This window comes from Schistocerca piceifrons, chromosome 3 (genome assembly GCF_021461385.2).
Source record: "Schistocerca piceifrons isolate TAMUIC-IGC-003096 chromosome 3, iqSchPice1.1, whole genome shotgun sequence".
NCBI classification, from domain to species: Eukaryota; Metazoa; Arthropoda; class Insecta; order Orthoptera; family Acrididae; genus Schistocerca; species Schistocerca piceifrons.
In genome coordinates, this window is record NC_060140.1 from 431,724,363 (window position 1) to 431,748,714 (window position 24,352).

Here is a 24,352-nt window from a genome sequence, read left to right on the forward strand (position 1 = left end):
CCGCTAATTTTCGTATGCCCCATTGGGAACAAGTTTTATTCTGCACAAATATTTACGAAAGGTAGAGTTAATATCATCCTTACTTACACACAGTTTGTCAGATGTGTAGGTCACTGTCAGTCGCCCATTACGGGCCATCTACGGCTGCAGTTGCTTCATGTCGTCTGTAAACACGTTTTTCGCCCATTGCCCGAAAATCTTACATTAATTTAATTTAGAAAGTACTCGAACATGTAGTAAACACATTTTATGCTTGTTCTTACTATTTCTTATGTTTTCAACAACCTCAAATGTGTTTCTTTTGTCGTTTTTAGCATTCCTTAACAAAACATATAGGCTTAAGGAAGAAAGACTATGAAAATTTTAAAACTCTATCAAACTTATTCATACGACTTGCAGACTTAGTCGTGGTGTCATCTTGAAAGAAAAAAGATAAAGTTTTGAATGTTTGATGAGATGTCTGGGATTTTCTAAATGTCCGTATTCCACGTCAGTGAAGAAACTGATGTGTGCCAATGGCATGGCTCCCACGTTCTCTGGACATGACACCTCTTCATTTTTTACATTTTGGGTATCACCAAGGATACCTTGTTTGTTCCAGTCTTACCATCTTCTCTATCAGAGCTCAGAGCTAGAGCCTACCTCGCAATTGAACAAGTCACGCTTCACATGCTGCAGTGAGTTTGGCAAGAAATCGACTTCATATGGGACGTGTGCCACATAACTAAAAAGGGAAGCTACTTTTAACCTGTTTAGGTAGATGGTAAAAGGCTTGATGTATTTTGCTATAAAATTACACCCGAACCATGAATGTAGATCAAATGAATAGATCAACAAGATTTTTCAAAGTTGTAAAGGCCGTATTGAGGCGTCCTATATATTTTAGCGTTTTTCCATTGAACTGCTCGAACAACCAAGTCATCTTATTTAAAAAGCTGTTTGATGATAGTTATTTCATTCTCTGTGCTACTTCTCGACATTTCAGTATATTTATATACAATTGTACTCATTTGGCATTTGCTAACAGCAAACAAGTTTCCATATAACCATACCGTTATTATGCCCCTTGTATTTAACGGAATTTTTTTCCAGTTGTAAACAAGATCATACATATTTGAACCATATGCGTCGATTTACCCCGTCTGATTATTAATGCTGCTTTTAATGTCGTTCAGGTCATCATCTCTGACATTTGAGAGCTACCTCAAAAAACAACAGTGTCTCGTTTCTTCAGAATCCTTTCCCAGCCTTAAAAAATTACAAAATACACGCAGAAAGTTTACGCTCCTCTGACTGTTTATCTCGTTGGCACGGTGTTTTATTTAACGTGAAGGCGAAAGTTTTTATCACAAAATCTCCTCGCATTTCCGGCGCTGCGGAACACCGACCCACGCGTCGTGAGAACATTTTGGCTGGCAGAGAAACGGAAGCACCGCGGAGGCCGGGAGACTTGTGTATCATCGCCGTAACGTAGCACGCAGCGCAGCGCAACCTAACGAAACGCACAAGTTTAATTTTTAAATGGGCGGCCTCGCCAACTCTGGCCGCTGCGGCGCGCTGGGAGCTCCGCGCCAGCAAGTTGGGGGCAGCGCCCCGCCCTGCCGGGAGTCACCGATCTGCCTGCGCGGGGGGCCGCGGTAATGGCCGCCGTCGCGGAACTACCCGCACACACGCCCATAAATTAACATTATTCATTCACCTACTGCCGTGGGAGGGCAGCACGTGAAGCTAAGTGTGATAGTTCTCCGGTGAGCTGTACAGTTGGTTGGAGTTTTCTACAGTTAACACGTCTGTTCATTAACAATATCATCTTTGCTGGCAAGAAATACAATCTATCTGTATTAGTTTCTTAAAGGATGTGTATAATAATGATACATCTTTCATTCGATTACGTCAAGTGAGTTTATAACTCGGTAACGTGTTTGGCAAGGAGATCCAATTTCACCAAATCTGCATTCTAATACAGTACATTAGAATTAATTTTCATGTCATTCTCTGGCATCAAAAAGGAACATAGATAAAACGATATTATCTGTATTACCATATACATTACAGGCCATTAACATTGCTACACCACGAAGATGATGTGCTACAGACGCGAAATTTAACCGACAGGAAGAAGATGCTGTGATATGCAAGTGATTAGCTTTTCAGAGCATTCACACGAGGTTGGCGCCGGTGGCGACACATCTACATCTACATCTACATTTATACTGCGCAAGCCACCCAACGGTGTGTGGCGGAGGGCACTTTACGTGCCACTGTCATTACCTCCCTTTCCTGTTCCAGTCGCGTATGGTTCGCGGGAAGAACGACTGTCTGAAAGTCTCCGTGCACGCTCTGATCTCTCTAATTTTACATTCGTGATCTCCTCGGGAGGTATAAGTAGGGCGAAGCAATATATTCGATACCTCATCCAGAAACGCACCCTCTCGAAACCTGGCGAGCAAGCTACACCGCGATGCAGAGCGCCTCTCTTGCAGAGTCTGCCACTTGAGTTTGTTGAACATCTCCGTAACGCTATCACGGTTACCAAATAACCCTGTGACGAAACGCGCCGCTCTTCTTTGGATCTTCTCTATCTCCTCCGTCAGACCGATCTGGTACGGATCCCACACTGATGAGCAATACTCAAGTATAGGTTGAACGAGTGTTTTGTAAGCCACCTCCTTTGTTGATGGACTACATTTTCTAAGCACTCTCCCAATGAATCTCAACCTGGTACCCGCCTTACCAACAATTAATTTTATATGATCATTCCACTTCAAATCGTTCCGCACGCATACTCCCAAATATTTTACAGAAGTAACTGCTACCAGTGTTTGTTCCGCTATCATATAATCATATAATAAAGGATCCTTCTTTCTATGTATTCGCAATACATTACATTTGTCTATGTTAAGGGTCAGTTGCCACTCCCTGCACCAAGTGCCTATCCGCTGCAGATCTTCCTGCATTTCGCTACAATTTTCTAATGCTGCAACTTCTCTGTATACTACAGCATCATCCGCGAAAAGCCGCATGGGACTTCCGACACTATCTACTAGGTCATTTATATATACTGTGAAAAGCAATGGTCCCATAACACTCCCCAGTGGCACGCCAGAGGTTCCTTTAACGTCTGTAGACGTCTCTCCATTGATAACAACATGCTGTGTTCTGTTTGCTAAAAACTCTTCAATCTAGCTACACAGCTGGTCTGATATTCCGCAGGCTCTTACTTTTTTTATCAGGCGACAGTGCGGAACTGTATCGAACGCCTTCCGGAAGTCAAGGAAAATAGCATCTACCTGGGAACCTGTATCTATAATTTTCTGGGTCTCATGAACAAATAAAGCGAATTGGGTCTCACACGATCGCTGTTTCCGGAATCCATGTTGATTCCTACAGAGTAGATTCTGGGTTTCCAAAAACGACATGATACTCGAGCAAAAATCATGTTCTAAAATTCTACAACAGATCGACGTCAGAGATATAGGTCTATAGTTTTGCGCATCTGATCGACGACCCTTCTTGAAGACTGGGACTATCTGTGCTCTTTTCCAATCATTTGAAACCCTCCGTTCCTCTAGAGACTTGTGGTACACGGCTGTTAGAAGGGGGGCAAGTTCTTTCGCGTACTCTGTGTAGAATCGAATTGGTATCCCGTCAGGTCCAGTGGACTTTCCTCTATTGAGTGATTCCAGTTCCTTTTCTATTCCTTAGACACTTATTTCGATGTCAGCCATTTTTTCGTTTGTGCGAGGATTTAGAGAAGGAACTGCAGTGCGGTCTTCCTCTGTGAAACAGCTTTGGAAAAAAGTGTTTAGTATTTCAGCTTTACGCGTGTCATCCTCTGTTTCAATGCCATCATCATCCCGTAGTGTCTGGATATGCTGTTTCGAGCCACTTACTGATTTAACGTAAGACCAGAACTTCCTAGGATTTTCTGTCAAGCCGGTAGATAGAATTTTACTTTCGAATTCACTGAACGCTTCACGCATAGCCCTCCTTACGCTAACTTTGACATCGTTTAGCTTCTGTTTGTCTGAGAGGTTTTGGCTGCGTTTAAACTTGGAGTGGAGCTCTCTTTGCTTTCGCAGTAGTTTCCTAACTTTGTTGTTGTACCACTGTGGGTTTTTCCCGTCCCTCACAGTTTTACTCGGCACGTACCTGTCTAAAACGCATTTTACGATTGCCTTGAACTTTTTCCATAAACACTCAACATTGTCAGTGTCGGAACAGAAATTTTCGTTTTGATCTGTTAGGTAGTCTGAAATCTGCCTCCTATTACTCTTGCTAAACAGATAAACCTTCCTCCCTTTTTTTATATTCCTATTAACTTCCATATTCAGGGATGCTGCAACGAACTTATGATCACTGATTCCCTGTTCTGTACATACAGAGTCGAAAAGTTCTGGTCTGTTTGTTATCAGTAGGTCCAAGATGTTGTCTCCACGAGTCGGTTCTCTGTTTAATTGCTCAAGGTAATTTTCGGATAGTGCACTCAGTATAATGTCACTCGATGCTCTGTCCCTACCACCCGTCCTAAACATCTGAGTGTCCCGGTCTATATCTGGTAAATTGAAATCTCCACCTAAGACTATAACATGCTGAGAAAATTTATGTGAAATGTATTCCAAATTTTCTCTCAGTTGTTCTGCCACTAATGCTGCTGAGTCGGGAGGTCGGTAAAAGGAGCCAATTATTAACCTAGTTCGGTTGTTGAGTGTAACCTCCACCCATAATAATTCACAGGAACTATCCACTTCTACTTCACTACAGGATAAACTACTACTAACAGCGACAAACACTCCACCACCGGATGCATGCAATCTATCCTTTCTAAACACCGTCTGTACCTTTGTAAAAATTTCGGCAGAATTTATCTCTGGCTTAAGCCAGCTTTCTGTACCTATAACGATTTCAGCTTCGGTGCTTTCTATCAGCGCTTGAAGTTCTGGTACTTTACCAACGCAGTTTCGTCAGTTGACAATTACAATACCGATTGCTGCTTGGTCCCCGCATGTCCTGACTTTGCCCCGCACCCGTTGAGGCTGTTGCCCTTTCTGTACTTGCAGGAGGCCATCTAACCTAAAAAACCGCCCAGACCACGCCACACAACCCCTGCTACCCGTGTAGCCGCTTGTTGCGTGTAGTGGACTCCTGACCTATCCAGCGGAACCCGAAACCCCACCAACCTATGGTGCAAGTCGAGGAATCTGCAGCCCACACGGTCGCAGAACCGTCTCAGCCTCTGATTCAGACCCTCCACTCGGCTCTGTACCAAAGGTCCGCAGTCAGTCCTGTCGACGATGCTGCAGATGGTGAGCTCTGCTTTCATCCCGCTAGCGAGACTGGCAGTCTTCACCAAATCAGATAGCCGCCGGAAGACAGAGAGGATTTCCTCGGATCCATAGCGACACACATCATTGGTGCCGACATGATCGACCACCTGCAGATGGGTGCACCCTGTACCCTTCATGGCATCCGGAAGGACCCTTTCCACATCTGGAATGACTGCCCCCGGTATGCACACGGAGTGCACATTGGTTTTCTTCCCCTCTCTTGCTGCCATATCCCTAAGGGGCCCCATTACGCGCCTGACGTTGGAGCTCCCAACTACCAGTAAGCCCACCCTCAGCGACTGCCCAGATCTTGCAGACTGAGGGGCAACCTCTGGAACAGGACAAGCAGCCATGTCAGGCCGAAGATCAGTATCAGCCTGAGACAGAGCCTGAAACCGGTTCGTCAGACAAACTGGAGAGGCTTTCCGTTCAGCCCTCCGGAATGTCTTTCGCCCCCTGCCACACCTTGAGACGACCTCCCACTCTACCACAGGTGAGGGATCAGCCTCAATGCGGGCAGTATCCCGGGCAACCACAGTCGTAGTCCGATCAGGGGATGCGTGGGACGAGCTGACCGTCCCCGACAAACCCCCATCCGGACCCCCACAGTGATGCCCATTGGCAACAGCCTCAAGCTGTGTGACCTAAGCCAACACTGCCTGAAGCTGGGAGCGAAGGGATGCCAACTCAGCCTGCATCCGAACACAGCAGTTGCAGTCCCTATCCATGCTAAAAACTGTTTTGCAAAGAACGTCTGAACTAATCTACAGAGAGCGAAAACAAATCAACAAAATTTAAACGGTTATTAAAATACAAGATTGCCTAGTAAATGCAGTAATGCTGCTACTTGCGCACTGCTGACACTGCTCGGCGGCGGAAGGAGACTACGCGAATTTGCACTATTCAGGTACTAAAACGCGATGCTACAACTCTCAAATACTATAATACGCCCGAAATTTATGAATTAAACAATGCAAGTACCACAAACACGCAGAGAAATTAAGAATTAAACTATGTAACAAATGAGTGAGCTAGGAGTATACGACTTGCTGCTCAGCTGCTTATCCAACGGCGGCGGGGAGCACACTGACTGTGACCAACCGACACTGGCCGTTCAAAACAAAATCAGAAGACAAACGACTATGCTAATTTACACTATTCAGGTACTAAAACGCGATGCTACAACTCTCAAATACTATAATACGTCCGAAATTTATGAATTAAACAATGCAAGTACCAAAAACACGCAAAGAAATTAAGAATTAAATTATGTAACAAATGAGTGAGCTAGAAGTATACGACTTGCTGCTCAGCTGCTTATCCAACGGTGGCAGGGAGCACATACAACGTGCTGACATGAGGAATGTTTACAAAGGATTTCTCATACACAAACAGCAGTTGACCGGCGTTGCCTGGTGAAACATTGTTGTGACGCCTCGTGTAGGGAGGGGAAATGCATACCATCACGTTTCCGACTGTGATAAAGATCGGATTGTGGCCTATCGCGATTGCGGTTTATCGTATCACGACATTGCTGCTTGCGTTGGTCGAGATCCAAAGACTGTTAGCAGAATATTCAATCGGTAGGTTCAGGAGGGTAATACGGAAGGCCGTGCTGGATCCCAACGGCCTCGTATCACTAGCAGTCGAGATGACAGGCATCATATCCGCGTGGCTGTAACGGATCGTGCAGCCACGTCTCGATCCCTGAGTCAACAGATGGGGCCGTTTGCAAGACAACAACCATCTGCAGGACGGTTCGACGAAGTTTGCAGCAGCATAGACTATCAGCTCGGAGACCCTGGCTACGGTTACCCTTGACGCTGCATCACTGACAGGAGCGCCTGCGATGGTGAACTCAACGACGAACCTGGGTGCACGAATGGCAAAACGTCATTTTTTCGGATGAATCCAGGTTCTGTTTTACAGCATCATGATGGTCGCATCCGTGTTTGGCGAAATCGCGGTGAACGCACATTGGAAGCGTGTATTCGTCATCGCCATACTAGCGTATCACCCGGCGTGATGGTATTGGGAGCCATTGGTTATACGTCTTGGTCACCTCTTGTTCGCATTGACGGCGCTGTGAACAGTGGACGTTTTATTTCAGATGTGTTACGACCCGTGGCTCTACTCTTCATTCTATCCCTGCGAAACCCTATATTTCAGCAGGCTAATGCACGACCGCATGTTGCAGGTCCTGTACTGGATACAGAAAATGTTCGACTGCTGCCCTGGCCACCACATTCTCCACATCTCACACCAATTGAAAACGTCTGGTCAGTGGTGGCGGAGCAACTGGCTCGTCACAATACGCCAGTCACTACTCTTGATGAACTGTGGTATCGTGCTGAAGCTGCATGGGGAGCTGTACCTCTACACGCCATCCAAGCTCTGTTTGACTCAATGCCCAGGCGTATCAAGGCCGTTACTGCGAACAGAGGTAATTGTTCTGGGTACCGATTTCTCAGGCTCTATGCACCCAAATTGCGTGAAAATGTAATCACATGTTAGTTCTGGTATAATATATTTGTCCAATGAATATCCGTTTATCATCTGCATTTCTTCTTGGTGTAGCAATTTCAATGGCCAGTAGTGTAATACCAGATGGAGACTTTTGTAGGGTTCTTTGCCTTAATTGTAAAAACGAAGCCCTTGTAGGACAACTTAGCTGTCCATCTGTGTGTCTATCTGTCCGACTGTGAAGACCCCTTTTCCCGGGAACGGATGGAGGTATCAAGTTGAAATTTGCGTCACATGTTAAGATGTATGATTCCTTGGCAGCGCATTACATGTAAGCTCCTAAGTCAAAATAATTAAGCCATGTGCGGCTCGCGTTCATGCTGTTTGTTCCTTGGCATTTTGTCACATCGAGTGGCGCCTAATAAGTGGGATTCTAGTCTTCCTTGGCTTAGCTTTGCTCTTAATACCGCCAATCATGAGGCTTTGAAAGCTACTCCGGTCTCCTTGGCCGAAGACTAGGCGTCTTGTTTCTTCCTTACTTACTGGTGTAACGAAGTTGCTGGCTTGCCTCCTTGAGTAGCAGCAGCACCGCTCACCAGTACTAGTACCGTCGTACTATCTTTGGTGTGACGGCTCGTATTTCCGGGTGGTGGTGGTGTGTGTGGTAGTCAGTCTGTTGGGACGGAACAGCGAGGAAGTCTCCACGGCGCGACGCCAAGCCGGGACCACTGGCGGCATGCACGCACTGTCGGATCGTGAGGCGCTGGCTGCGAGAGCGACAAAGTTAGTTGCCCACCTGTTATGAAACCTCAATTATTCTGACATCTCTTCGTTCATTTGCGGGTTGCTGCTTCCTGGGTCGTTCGAGTTAGCAGCAATGTATGACGTGTTGGAGTCGGCGAAATCTTTCAGCCATCTTCCTATATTGTGATTAATTATTACATTGACAGTTACTTGCCAGTGCAGTGCATCAGCGGTGTTTTCTACCTTGTGGTCGTTAACGCCCCAGTTGCCTGCCCTGGTCGTTAGCGTAGTTTTCCGGCAGTGTGCCTTTCCTCGTCGTGTTGATGCTGTCCGGCACGGCGTATAGTTCGACAGCCTTTTAAGTTGGTTGATTCATATTTTGCTTAGAGTGGTTATTGTTCCCTTAGCTGTTTTTAGACGCCAATTTCTGAAGATGTAGTGAAGTTCGTATCCTCGCCCTCGACCGATATTTTCCATCGTTGGGCCGTCTGCCGGACGGAAGGGAATAGATTAAATTGTTGGTCAGCCCTTGAGCCGTCCCTTGTCTGGGTTGCTATCCGATTATTTAACTTCAACTCTTGCCTGGCTGTCTCACCTCACCTTCTCAGGCCGACCCTTGAAATACTTCTGAGCACGACTTGTTCTGTTTGTTTTGGATTGTGATTTTCATTTTAGTTTGAAGTAGTGTGCGAGGCCTTCGACCATGTATTACCTCAGATCTTTTTAAATTTTACATAAAGGCCTTCAGCTGTGTAAATTAAAATTTTGAAGATTGATTTTATTTTTTAAAAAATATTTTTTTCCTTAAAATTTGTTGTATCTGAAATTGTTTGTAATCCAGGCCCTAAGCCGTTACTTGTTCGATGTGTTATGGGTGCCAAGGATTTACGTGAACCCCTTTTAATATGGCCTTCAGCCGTGTGTATTCTTTGAAGGAAAATATTTTACAAGAAGGAAGGGGTCTATTTCAAATTGTTTGTCTGTTGTTCGGGCCTTCAGCCGTTGTTTCAAATTTGTTTGTGGCCTTCAGCCCTGCAATATGTTAATATTTCTTTAATTAGGCTTTTGGCCGTTCTGTTGTAAGTTCAAAAAGAAATTTCTCTGTTAAAAAAATTGTTTATTAACGTGTTTTAATTACAGTTGTCCTTCAGACGTATAGTGTAGGCCTTCAGCGGCTAATCGTTTTCAATTGCATGTTTTTTTTTTTAATTTTACCTTCTATTTTTAACTGCTTTTGAGTTCTAAGCCAGGCCTTCAGCCGTTCTTCCTTTTGGTGTGGTTTTGGGCCTTCAGTCCAAAAAGCATCTCAAGCTTTCTTTAACTAGGCCTTCAGCAGTATTTTCTAATTGTGATCTTTTAAAGCAATGTGTAAATAATTGGTTCTAAGAAAATAAAGTTGTGTGTTTGATTGTGCAGTTCACAGTAACTGTTTACGGTCCCATCCACAATTGTAACCTTATCCTGTGCGCTCTCTTAGTACCTACCAACCAGGTTTCAGTAATCAAAAGATACAGACATGCATGTCGCATATTTTGATATTCGCAAGCTCACTTGTCCAACCTATGGGGTAATTTCCGTTGACCTAGAATAATTGAATTTGGGAGGAGGCAAGGTTTCCCGACACAAGAAAGCAAAAAAGTACGAAAATTGTTAATTTACAGCTGTATTACATAAAAATATCTATATTTTTGCCATTTGTTGTCCACCTGCCTCTGTCCGACTGTTGAAAACCATTTTCCTCAGGAAAAAGTCCGGAACTGTTAATTTGTAGCTGTATTACAAAGTATGTATATGTGTTGCCATTTCTTGTCCGTCTATCTGTCTGTCCGTCTCTTAAAACCCCTTTTCCTGAGAGACGCTTCGAGGTAACAAGTTGGAATTTATGCCAAGTCTCAAGATCTGTGGTTCTTTGGTACTGTAATTAATATAAATTTCAAAGTGTCTACCGTCAGAAGATGCGGCCACATATGTCGCATATTTTGATACTCGTAAAGTGTGAGATGCCGGTCGTCCCACTCGTTAATATGAGTTCGACAAGCGTCTATTAACACGTAGATGGCAAGACTATTCCTTAGATGTGTATAATTGATGTGTACGGGTTGGGCGATATCCCCTAATGCGATTAAAATTAATCTATGCTTACCTGCCGACTTCCGGTTGTGCTATTCAGGTGAAGATAAAAATGGAATGTATGGGGTTGGAATTCTGATAGGTAAAAGACTGAAGGACAAGGTTATCAAGTTTGAATATGTTAGTGGAATAATAATGATGATGAGACTGAAAGGGAAAAAGAAAGACTTAGTTATCATCCAGGTCTATATGCCAACAAGTAATCATTAAGATGAAGAGGTAGAAGACTGTTATAAGAAGACGGAAAACTTAACAGAGAGAGAGAGAGAAAAGAAATTCATGTATTGCTATAATGGGTGATTGGAATGCGGTGGTTGGTGAAGCACCAGAAGGACAACCTATGGGAAAATTTGGACTAGGAGAAAGAAATGAGACAGGGCAAAGATTGTTGGAATACTGCAATGAAAATTTCATGATAGGGGGAAATACTCTACTTGATAACCACAAAAGACGATGGTATACTTGGATATCACGATTTGACAACAAAAGATATAAAATTGATTACATAATGATACAAAAAAGTTACCGAAATTGCCTAAAGAGTGTCAAAAGTTATCCAGGGGCAGATATTTGTTCAGATCATGTATTAGTAGTAGCTAAAGTTCTAGTTAAATTGAAGAGGACCTGGAAAGGACTGAAGAGAGAGCACATTAACTTTGAGGAACTGAAATACAAAGGAAGTTGTGAAAAATTAGAGAATGCATATTGTGAAATCATGATGCAAGGACAAAAAACGGAATGCACAGAAGGAAGATGGGATCGTTTTAAAATAGTATCAAAAAGGCAACTAAGGAAACGCTTGGAGTCAAGGAAAGGAAAAAAGTAAAGAAAGAATGGGTAACACCAGATATGATAACCAAGACGGATGACCGCAGGAAATGGTAAACTGTAAATACAGAAGAAGGGAAGTGCAACTACAGGAGGTTAAATAATGAATCAAGAAGGGAGACAGAAAAAGCTAAGGATAAATGGCTGACAGAAAAGTGTGACAAGATAGAGAATTTAGAGAAAGAAGGAAAATATTATTTGATGTAGAAAGAAGCAATGGAATTGACGTTCAGGGAAAAGAGAAACAACAATTGCCGAGAAGTAGAGGCAGCAGACGAGAAAATGGTGAGTGAACCCCAAGAAATAATGAGAAGGTCGAAAGAATATAAAGAACGGCTACACACTGCAGACAGCCGACCAAGTGATGAAGAAGAGCTTGGGATAGAAGAAGAAGATAAAGTTGCAAGTGATGACAAAGGAAATGCAGTACTAACTAGTGAGATTGAAGCATCCATGAAGGAGATGAAAAATGGAAAGGCAATGGGAATTGATGAGATTACTGCGGAACTGTTAAATTCGTTGAAGAAAGAAGGGAAAAGGGAGTGAAGTGAATTGTGTAATCAAATATACATGACAGGAAAATGGCCAAAGGACTTTACAGAGAGCATCTTAATACCTACAGAAAAGAAAAAGAACAGTAAAAAGTGTGAGGAACATAGGACAGTGAGCCTGATATGCATGCAGCCAAAGTCTTGCCGAGGACGCTCAACAGAAGTCTATATGGAAAGCAAAATTGGGTAATAGGAGATGAACAATTTGGTTTCAGGCGAGGAGTGTGGACTAGAGATTGGGCTACTGAGAGTGATAGGGGAGAGGTACATGGAGGAGAAAAGGAAGGTATGTTGTGTTCATTGATCTTGAGAAGGCTTTTGATTGTGTCAGATGAGACAAACTAACGGAAATCCTAAGAAAAAAATGGAGTTGGCTGAAGGGATAGACGGCTAATTAGAAAAAATTGGTTCAAATGGCTGTAAGCATTATGGGACTTAACATCTGACGTCTTCAGTCCTCTAGACTTTGAACTACTTAAACCTAACTAACCTAAGGACAACACACACATCCATGTCCGAGGCAGGATTCGAACTTGCGCGGTTCCGGACTGAAGCGCCTAGAACCGCTCGGCCACTGCGGCCGGCCGGCTAATTAGAAATTTATATTTGAACCAGAGAGCAAGAGTAAGAATAGGAGATGTGATAAGTGAAAAATTGAACTGGGAAGAGGTGTAAGACAAGGTTGTTGTTTATCACCAACACTGTTCAATGTCTATCTGGAGAAAATTATTAATGAAAGTTTTGATGGAATGAGAGGGGTCTGTATAGGAGAGTGTAGTGTAGTGTATGACATGGCTGTGATGGCAGAGAGTGCAAGAGAGATGGAACAAACGTTAATAGAATTTAATAGAATGTGTAATGAAGATTAACAAAATGAAACCAAAATGAGGAAATAGAGCAAGTAAATAACTTCAATTCAAACCAAAATGAGGAAATAGAGCAAGTGAATAACTTCAATTACTTGGGAAGTGTGATGAAAGATGATGCGTATTACCTGCTGGCGTAAGACAGAATACCATGCCACTGCTGCTGCTACAAGTTGATTACCATGCCACCAGCTGTCAAATAACATTCAGTCACAACATATATTAAATAAGCGTTCTTATGCAATCTTACAGCGTGTTTATACCTATCCCATGTACGACATCCAATACTAAGTTGCAGGTGAACGTCGTGAATAACTGCAGGAGGAAAGATATGACGGCCGGTGAATAGCATCCCAATACCTAAACGTACCTGACTTAAAATTCTTGAGGCCCCGCTCCGCAGCAGTGGTTTACCGTACGTGCACCGTTACTGCTGCTGCGTTGGACGAGCTGCTGCCGTGCAGAGTGTGACAGACGGCCAGTAGCTCCCAGTATCCATCCTTCGTCCACTTTCGCAGTACCAAGACGTCGATGTCATAAATTCCCCTTCTGTTCAGAGTTGAGCCAAATACTGAATTGTCTTCACTCTAAGAGAGCCTAAGCCGAAATCCCACACTCAAGATCTCTCTAATGCTGCACCTAAGTTCTGTCCTACAATTACTTCTCACATCCTCCGCCAAAAAGAGAGCAAGCTGGAAACCACGCTCCCTATTTCCCTACCCGTAGAGACTGGCGCGTAAAATCGCTGAAGCTACCATCCAGTCGAGCGTGCAGTTAAAAAAACCAGCCTCCCCCTCCCCCTAAAGAAGGTATTTTTTTATTAGCAGTTCCTGGGCTTGGAATCCACACCGGCGTCTTCCTCATCTCCATGGCGGAAAAACAGTGCCACCCAGGTTGGCGCATGCAACTCACACAGCTTTTCCAAAGATGTCACTAAATCACCCTTCACCCAAATCATCACGAAAGGACGCCTTTTAGCATAAACGGCGCCATTCTTTATGCTGCCCATACTGACGCCCCCTGAAAACATGTATGACCGTCAAGAAAACAATGTATTGCCTGCGTTTGCGTACTACAGGCAGACATCCATGGCGCGCGTCTGAGGCGCCTCTCAGAACGCCCACTGGCCATTGGACCAGTGGACCACCTGCTGTTCATGGACCCAGTCCTTCGGACTAGTACACGTACCTCCTTCTACCCCGGCCACAGTTCTCCTTAGCTCACTCAAAAACGCACAGCCAGCATGCATTTGGCTTTACGAAAACATGCACTACGATTACGCGAGTGTAAGAAATCAGAGAAGTGAAATGAAATGAAGTTGCCAACGGTTCCGCAACCACTCCTAGGTACTTGCGAATTAAATTTACTACTATTACTTTCACTTGATTAATTACTCCAATTATAACATTATGAAATTAAAGACATGATTAAAACTGACAGGGGGCAGCTAGGCATGGCTGTTACCACACAAAACTCGCTTACACAACCCACAGATAAACTGTGTGTGTACTTGTAAGCCCCGTTTGTCTAGCGACGTCGGCGCGGTAGCTCAGAATGTTTGCCCAGAGGGTTGACTACTCTCTGTAAAAAACGTCTGAGTGAAGTACTCAACGATGAACTCGAAGGGGTGTCATGTGACGTCCACCCAGACCAAACGCCAAGAACAATGACGTCAAAATCGGAAAAAAAATCAGCAAAGCGCGTGCCTTGAAACTGAGAGATCGCGGGATCGAATCTCGGGCGGACAATGGTTTTTTTTTAGACTTCCTTGGACTTAGCCTTTACCTCTAAACGTTGTGAGGAGTCACCAGAAACATCGGTTATGATTCCACATGACACTGTAGGTCCTCTTTCCCCAGTTGAATAACTGTGAAGCGTCTCTGTATAAGTCGCTTCATTGGCTTTCAGGGTTGATAGCAACTTTTAGAGTTGTTAACAGCATCGCTTATGTGTCGGTGCTACTATAAATTCAGACCGAGAGAAACATCTACATCTACATTTATACTCCGCAAGTCACCCAACGGTGTGTGGCGGAGGGCACTTTACGTGCCACTGTCATTACCTCCCTTTCCTGTTCCAGTCGCGTATGGTCCGCGGGAAGAACGACTGTCTGAAAGCCTCCGTGCGCGCTCTAATCTCTCTAATTTTACATTAGTGATCTCCTCGGGAGGTATAAGTAGAGGGAAGCAATATATTCGATACCTCATCCAGAAACGCACCCTATCGAAACCTGGACAGCAAGCTACACCGCGATGCAGAGCGCCTCTCTTGCAGAGTCTGCCACTTGAGTTTGTTAAACATCTCCGTAACGCTATCACGGTTACCAAATAACCCTGTGACGAAACGCGCCGCTCTTCTTTCGATCTTCTCTATCTCCTCCGTCAACCCGATCTGGTACGGATCCCACACTGATGAGCAATACTCAAGTATAGGTCGAACGAGTGTTTTGTAAGCCACCTCCTTTGTTGATGGACTACATTTTCTAAGGACTCTCCCAATGAATCTCAACCTGGTACCCGCCTTACCAACAATTAATTTTATATGATCATTCCACTTCAAATCGTTCCGCACGCATACTCCCAGATATTTTACAGAAGTAACTGCTACCAGTGTTTGTTCCGCTATCATATAATCATACAATAAAGGATCCTTCTTTCTGTGTATTCGCAATACATTACATTTGTCTATGTTAAGGGTCAGTTGCCACTCCCTGCACCAAGTGCCTATCCGCTGCAGATCTTCCTGCATTTCGCTACAATTTTCTAATGCTGCAACTCCTCTGTATACTACAGTAACATTCGCAAAAAGCCGCATGGGACTTCCGACACTATCTACTAGGTCATTTATATATATTGTGAAAAGCAATGGTCCCATAACACTCCCCTGTGGCACGCCAGAGGTTACTTTAACGTCTGTAGACGTCTCTCCATTGATAACAACATGCTGTGTTCTGTTTGCTAAAAACTCTTCAATCCAGCCACACAGGTGGTCTGATATTCCGTAGGCTCTTACTTTGTTTATCAGGCGACAGTGCGGAACTGTATCGAACGCCTTCCGGAAGTCAAGAAAAATAGCATCTACCTGGGAGCCTGTATCTAATATTTTCTGGGTCTCATGAACAAATAAAGTGAGTTGGGTCTCACACGATCGCTGTTTCCGGAATCCATGTTGATTCCTACATAGTAGATTCTGGGTTTCCAAAAACGACATGATACTCGAGCAAAAAACATGTTCTAAAATTCTACAACAGATCGACGTCAGAGATATAGGTCTAAAGTTTTGCGCATCTGCTCGACGACCCTTCTTGAAGGCTGGGACTACCTGTGCTCTTTTCCAATCATTTGGAACCCTCCGTTCCTCTAGAGACCTGCGGTACACGGCTGTTAGAAGGGGGGCAAGTTCTTTCGCGTACTCTATGTAGAATCGAATTGGTATCCCGTCAGGTCCAGTGGACTTTCCTCTGTTGAGTGATTCCAGTTGCTTTTCTATTCCTTGGACACTTATTTCGATGTCAGCCATTTTTCCGTTTGTGCGAGGATTTAGAGAAGGAACTGCAGTGCGGTCTTCCTTTGTGAAACAGCTTTGGAAAAAAGGTGTTTAGTATTTCTGCTTTACGCGTGTCATCCTCTGCTTCAATGCCATCATCATCCCGGAGTGTTTGGATATGCTGTTTCGAGCCACTTACTGATTTAACGTAAGACCAGAACTTCCTAGGATTTTCTGTCAAGTCGGTACATAGAATTTTACTTTCGAATTCACTGAACGCTTCACGCATAGCCCTCCTTACGCTAACTTTGACATCGTTTAGCTTCTGTTTGTCTGAGAGGTTTTGGCTGCGTTTAAACTTGGAGCGAAGGTCTCTTTGCTTTCGCAGTAGTTTCCTAACTTTGTTGTTGTACCACGGTGGGTTTTTCCCGTCCCTCACAGTTTTACTCGGCACGTACCTGTCTAAAACGCATTTTACGATTACCTTGAACTTTTTCCATAAACAATCAACATTGTCAGTGTCGGAACAGAAATTTTCGTTTTGATCTGTTAGGTAGTCTGAAATCTGCCTTCTATTACTCTTGCTAAACAGATAAACCTTCCTCCCTTTGTTTATATTCGTATTAACTTCCATATTCAGGGATGCTGCAACGGCCTTATGATCACTGATTCCCTGTTCTGTACATACAGAGTCGAAAAGTTCGAGTCTGTTTGTTATCAGTAGGTCCAAGATGTTATCTCCACGAGTCGGTTCTCTGTTTAATTGCTCGAGGTAATTTTCGGATAGTGCACTCAGTATAATGTCACTCCCTACCACCCGTCCTAAACATCTGAGTGTCCCAGTCTATATCTGGTAAATTGAAATCTCCACCTAAGACTATAACATGCTGAGAAAATTTATGTGAAATGTATTCCAAATTTTCTCTCAGTTGTTCTACCACTAATGCTGCTGAGTCGGGAGGTCGGTAAAAGGAGCCAATTATTAACCTAGCTCGGTTGTTGAGTGTAACCTCCACCCATGATAATTCACAGGAACTATCCACTTCTACTTCACTACAGGATAAGCTACTACTAACAGCGACGAACACTCCGCCACCGGTTGCATGCAATCTATCCTTTCTAAACACCGACTGTACCTTTGTAAAAATTTCGGCAGAATTTATCTCTGGCTTCAGCCAGCTTTCTGTACCTATAACGATTTCAGCTTCGGTGCTTTCTATCAGCGCTTGAAGTTCCGGTACTTTACCAACGTAGCTTCGACTGTTTACAATTACAATACCGATTGCTGCTTGGTCCCCGCATGTCCTGACTTTGCCCCGCACCCGTTGAGGCTGTTGCCCTTTCTGTACTTGCAGGAGGCCATCTAACCTAAAAAACCGACCAGTCCACGCCACACAACCCCTGCTACCCGTGTAGCCGCTTGTTGCGTGTAGTGGACTCCTGACCTATCCAGCGGAACCCGAAACCCCACCACCCTATGGCGCAAGTCGAGGAATCTGCAGCCCACACGGTCGCAGAACCGTCTCAGCCTCTGATTCAGACCCTCCACTCGGCTCTGTACCAAAAGTCCGCAGTCAGTCCTGTCGACGATGCTGCAGATGGTGAGCTCTGCTTTCATCCCGCTAGCGAGACTGGCAGTCTTCACCAAATCAGATAGCCGCCGCAAGCCAGAGAGGATTTCCTCCGATCCATAGCGACACACGTTATTGGTGCCGACATGAGCGACCACCTGCAGATGGGTGCACCCTGTACCCTTCATGGAATCCGGAAGGATCCTTTCCACATCTGGAATGACTCCCCCCGGTATGCACACGGAGTGCACATTGGTTTTCTTCCCCTCTCTTGCTGCCATATCCCTAAGGGGCCCCATTACGCGCCTGACGTTGGAGCTCCCAACTACCAGTATGCCCACCCTCTGCGACTGCCCGGATCTTGCAGACTGAGGGCCAACCTCTGGAACAGGACAAGCAGCCATGTCAGGCCGAAGATCAGTATCAGCCTGAGACAGAGCCTGAAACCGGTTCGTCAGACAAACTGGAGAGGCCTTCCGTTCAGCCCTCCGGAATGTCTCTCGCCCCCTGCCACACCTTGAGGCGACCTCCCACTCTTCCACAGGTGAGGGATCAGCCTCAATGCGGGCAGTATCCCGGGCAACCACAGTCGTAGTCCGATCGGGGGATGAGTGGGACGAGCTGGTCGTCCCCGACAAACCCCCATCCGGAACCCCACAGTGATGCCCATTGGCAACAGCCTCAAGCTGTGTGACCGAAGCCAACACTGCCTGAAGCTGGGAGCGAAGGGATGCCAACTCAGCCTGCATCCGAACACAGCAGTTGCAGTCCCTATCCATGCTAAAAACTGTAGTGCAAAGAACGTCTGAACTAATCTACAGAGAGCGCAAATAAATCGACACAAAATTTAAACGGTTACTAAAATACAAGATTGCCTAGTAAATGCAGTAATGCTGCTACTTGCGCACTGCTGACACACTGCTCGGCGGCGGAAGGAGACTACGCGATTTTACACTATTCAGGTACTAAAACGCGATGCTACAACTCTCAAATACTATAATACGCCCGAAATTTATGAATTAGACAATGCAAGTACCAAAAACACGCAAAGAAATTAAGAATTAAACTATGTAACAAATTAGTTAGCTAGGAGTACACGACTTGCTGCTGCTGCTGCTTATCCAACGGCGGTAGGGGGCACACTGACTGTGACCAACCGACACTGGCCGTTCAAAACAAAAACAGAAGACAAACGACTACGTGAATTTACACTATTCAGGTACTAAAACGCGATGCTACAACTCTCAAATACTATAATACGCCCGAAATGTATGAATTAGACAATGCAAGTACCAAAAACACGCAAAGAAATTAAGAATTAAACTATGTAACAAATAAGTTAGCTAGGAGTACACGACTTGCTGCTGCAGCTGCTTATCCAACGGCGGTAGGGGGCACACTGACTGTGACCAACCGACACTGGCCGTTCAAAACAAAAACAGAAGACAAACGACTACGTGAATTTACACTATTCAGGTACTAAAACGCGATGCTACAACTTTCAAATACTATAATACGCCCGAAATTTATGAATTAGGCAATGCAAGTACCAAAAACACACAAAGAAATTAAGAATTAAACTATGTAACAACTAAGTTAGCTAGGAGTACACGACTTGCTGCTGCAGCTGCTTATCCAACGGCGGCAGGGAGCACATGACCTGCTGCCTGATATATCGGGCAGCCGTAGTGATATTTCAATGTAAAATTACCATAGCTGACTTGTACTTTCGTATCTAAATCATTTTCTACATTAGCTTGATACACATTATGAGTTTGATACAGAATAACAGTTACCATATATTTGGGTTGTCATACTTGCTTCATTCCTCTCGTTGTCTGCTTGGAAGCGTGTATGTCTTTTGCTGGAGTGTCTATTATGTCCTTGGGGTAACTTTCTCTACATGTAGGGACAGCTTAGCAACTTCTGTTTGTAGTGAACGGAAACTCTTCTGAGTCAGAGAGACAACAGCTGGTGATGATCCGTCGCTTTTGTTGTCATGGGCAAGAAGTGCATTCTGTGTTGTCTGTGCGCCGACTTACGGTCCGCGGTAGGAACCGTGGTTGAGTAGCGAGTGCCCTAACTGCGCTGAGGGTCGTCGAAGAGATAAAATCTCGTTTTAGTCCGTAGTTGCATCTTAAATTAGTCAATAATTAATTTCTTAGGACGTTTCAGCTGTCATAGAAAAACTGGTGATACCTTTCGTAGCCGGAATTGAGAACAATTTCGGATTTTTGGAATTTATAGGAGTGTTTCCTTTGCGCTTTATAACCTTAGGACTGTAGGGCATTAGGTCACGTGTATCTATGAGTGTGGTTAGATTTGTGAATAAGTCGTGTAACTGATTATGAGCAGTGTGTATTGTTTTAACACTCGGTAATCACATTAATAAGAGACTACCGTGTCTTGTGCAGATTTGAGTGAGTTTTCTTTGTGCGTGGTTGGCAGTCGTTACCACATGCTTAGTTCGTGAGATTTTGTTTTTGTATTCTATGTTGGCAATTGAACGAATTTCGTTCTTGAAGTAAATTCTCAAGTTTCGTTGTTTGATTTCCTGATATTTCTTATTCTGACTTTTTCTATCGGTTAACATTTGTAGTAGGTAACCGCACACAGTTACTTGTAATTTACGGTGGCTCCTACCTTTCGATAGAATTGTTCACAGGATGTAGCTCCTATCCATTGTTTTTAATTGCCAGCTCGCGTAATTTATTACAAATTTGGGCATAATTTTTTGTTTAAGTATTCGACCACCGAGGCTACGCTCTCTCTAACTCAGTTTACATCTTGTTTCCTTTATTAAATTACTGAATAACTTCTTTCTCTCTGATGAATGGTCAGTCCGAACATGTGCGTGTGTAAGCCATCTTTCATGCATCACTCCAGTTTCAAATGATCATGTTATTCATGTAGGATTTCAGTTTGTTTTATCACTGATATTCATACCAACATTCCATGGTAGTTTAAGATTTTTCTGTTAAATATGCATTTATTATTTTGCTTCCATTTTAAAGAAATAAATGTATAGTAGATGGCATTCCTAATGGTCAAAAACTCTGTCGCTATTTATCCAGTTTCCTATCGAGGCTCTTCTGGGCCAGCTCACGTGCGTATGATTCTTAGCATATTTAAGAACATTTTCCAAGCTTATTTTCCTACAGAATTGATCAAGAACTATCAAGATATATCAAGATTTTAGTAAGTTTTCCTGAATTGAGACCTATTGACTAACTGTTTTTTAAAGCAAATGTTCAGAATAATTAAGTGACAAGTCAGTTTGGGTGGCGACCCGAGATATCTTTTGCAAAAAATTCCCAATTTAAATTCGCATATTAATGTACCAGTCTGCGTAATAGAATAATTTTCCATCAGCCAAGCTAACTACCTAATTAACCAGTTACGTTACAAATGTGATAGATGAGGGACCATAAGCCACCAAAGTGGCGCCCAATAGAAACCCCTTCCAGAAGGCCGTTGAGCCACACGAAATAATCATCGTTATCATTATTATTATTATTATTATTATTATTATTATTATTATTATTATTATTACCATATACTATTAAATTTCTACAAAATGAGCCTCAGAGAGCGAGTCAAACTCGCATTTCCCGTTATTTTTTCTCTTTCATATCTATGAAAGGAACAGAACATAACAAGGATTACACCTCAAGACTGAGTACATTAAAATTAAAATACTGTATCTGAACATGATGGTGTACAGTCTTCGGGAAACTGAAAACAATAAGCGTATTTGACACTTCAAATGAGAAACTGAATCCTTCATTCGGGCGTAAATTTTCAGTCAACCTTAAACGGGAAGTCAACAAGTAGTGTAGAAGCCCAGATAGTGTAGTTTTACTGAACTCTAGCGCTAGCAGCAGCACCTGTCGTGCCACTGCTGTTTGAATCTGAATTTGTAAAGGAATTGTGATTCGATGTGGCTGCAAGTTATCTGTTCCTAACGAGTTTCTCGTTGTACGAACTTAACTTTGTAGTGCTGAATTTTCTTTGCATTTACAATATTACATTTTTATTGTATCTTTAGTTCCAGCTGATATTATTCTCTGTATCGAAGGTTCTGGAAATATCTAGTCTAAGTAACAATAGGAGTAGTAAACTATCACATTGGCACTTTCTGGCAGATTAAAACTGAGTGCCGGACTGAGACTCGAACTCGGGACCTTTGCCTTTCGCGGGCAAGTGCTCTGTCAACTGAGCTACCCAAACAGGACTCACGCGCCGTCCTCACAGCTTTACTTCTGGCAGTACCTCGTCTCCTACTTTCCAAACTCCGCTGCAGAGTGACAATCTCATTCTATCACAGTGGTTCGTTTGCATTGTGTCTTTGACAAAGGAATTTCGGGTTATACCAAACAAAGCAAATAGCGCTAAGACAAAGTATTTTACACTTTCATTCTCTAACAGACAAAGATAAAGAAGTCTTGACATTAACGGTACGAAAATAACAAGGAGGAAACCGTACAAAAGTTAGGCTACCTGCAGTGAACAATTAGGGAAGCGAATGTAGAATCTTCCAAGAGCTACTTTAGGCAACAAAAGCTTTACGGGAAAACGAAGAGTGGTTATCAAACCTGTCTTAGGAAATAATAAGTTTTCTCCCAAAGTACTATGTGACGAACAGGAAAAGAGGTTTGCACAAAAAGAGGCTTGCACGATCGTGTTCAAATTTAGATGGCCAGCTTATGCCTTGTACGGTATTTCGAGCATGTTATTCCTGCCTGTCAACAAGTATCACAGCTACGTGCCGATAAGAGTAGATATTATTATACCCTGTGTTTGCTTTTCGTATTCTCAATCATTGCACTCCTTCATATTTATCTTCAACCTTTACACCACTATCCGAACAACTCAGCAGATATACTCATTCTCAACAAAGTAAAATCCTCTCTGTGTCATTTCCCAACACTGCCGTGGTCTCTAACTAAATTTTCGTATCAGGAACCCAACTTTGGAACAATCTTTCTCAAAATATTTGAGAAATTAAAATTCTTTCAAATTTTAAAAAACAACTAATGACCCAGCATCTATCACAAGAGCTATCTCCTCTTGCAGCTCACTCTCGTCAACCCTCCCTCCCTCACCGTCTTTTGCTCCCCTTATGCACAGAGGTCTTCATAGAAATCCTCTTCTTTACTAGCAGAAACTGCCAGTCCTCTCCTCTTTCATTATTCCTTCCACTACCGATATCAAACAAGGCTACAAAAGTGCTAACCTAATCAACATCATTCTTAATGCCTGCAGTATGGTAACATCTTTATTAGTGCTACTGACATTATTGCAAATTAATATCTTTTATTAATAATGCAAATTATTGAGTTGGTTATGCAATAAGTAATTGATATCATTCTTAAATACTCCATTATTTTATCATTATTAGTGTTATTATTATTATTGTCAATTATTAATTTATTAATGGTGTAGATAATTATTATTGTGATATTACGTAATAATTTTTGTAAGTAAAATCCTCTCTGTGTCATTTCACAACACTGCCGTGGTCTCTAACTAAATTTCCGTATCAGGAACCCAACTTTGGAACAATCTTTCTCAAAATATTTGAGAAATTAAAATTCTTTCAAACTTCAAAAAACAGCTAATGACTCACAAGAGCTACCTCTTCTTGCAGCTCACTCTCGTCAACCTTCCCCTCCCTACCATTTTTTGCTCACCTTATGTACAGAGTTCTCCATAGAAATCCTCTTCTTTACTAGCAGCCACTGTCACTTTCATTTCAGTCCTTTCCTCTTTCATTATTCCTTCCACTACCGATATCAAACAAGGCTACAAAACTACTAAACTAATCAAAATCATTCTTAAAGCCCGCAGTATGTTATTTTTATTATGCAAATTATCTTTATTATTGCAAATTATTACTTTTTATTAATAATACAAATTATTGAGTTTGCTATGCAATAAGTAATTGATATCATTCTTAAATACTCCAGTATTTTATCATTATTAGTGTTATTATTATTGACAATTATTAATTTATTAATGATATAAATAATTATTATTTTGAGTATTATGTAATAATTTTTGTATGTGTTGTTCCTGGGCAGATTGAAGAGTGGTAATGGACATGCAAACCCTAATCTGACTCAAGGCACCAGCTGCCAAGAGCAGAGCACATTCGCTTCGGAGTTGGCTGGTTGCAATCAAACTTCCGAAGAGAAGCCGGTAAATTGGCGCCGGGGTTCTATGACTTCAGAGTGCCTACTCCCCAGTGAGATTCTGATCTCAAAAGTAGGTCTAGTATCAACTGTTGGGTGGAGTAGTGGCCAAAGACTACCAGCTCATAACATTTTCTGTTCAGAGAGATTTCATATCCTGTCTTAGCATCAGTGAGCTCTGTAAATCTGGAT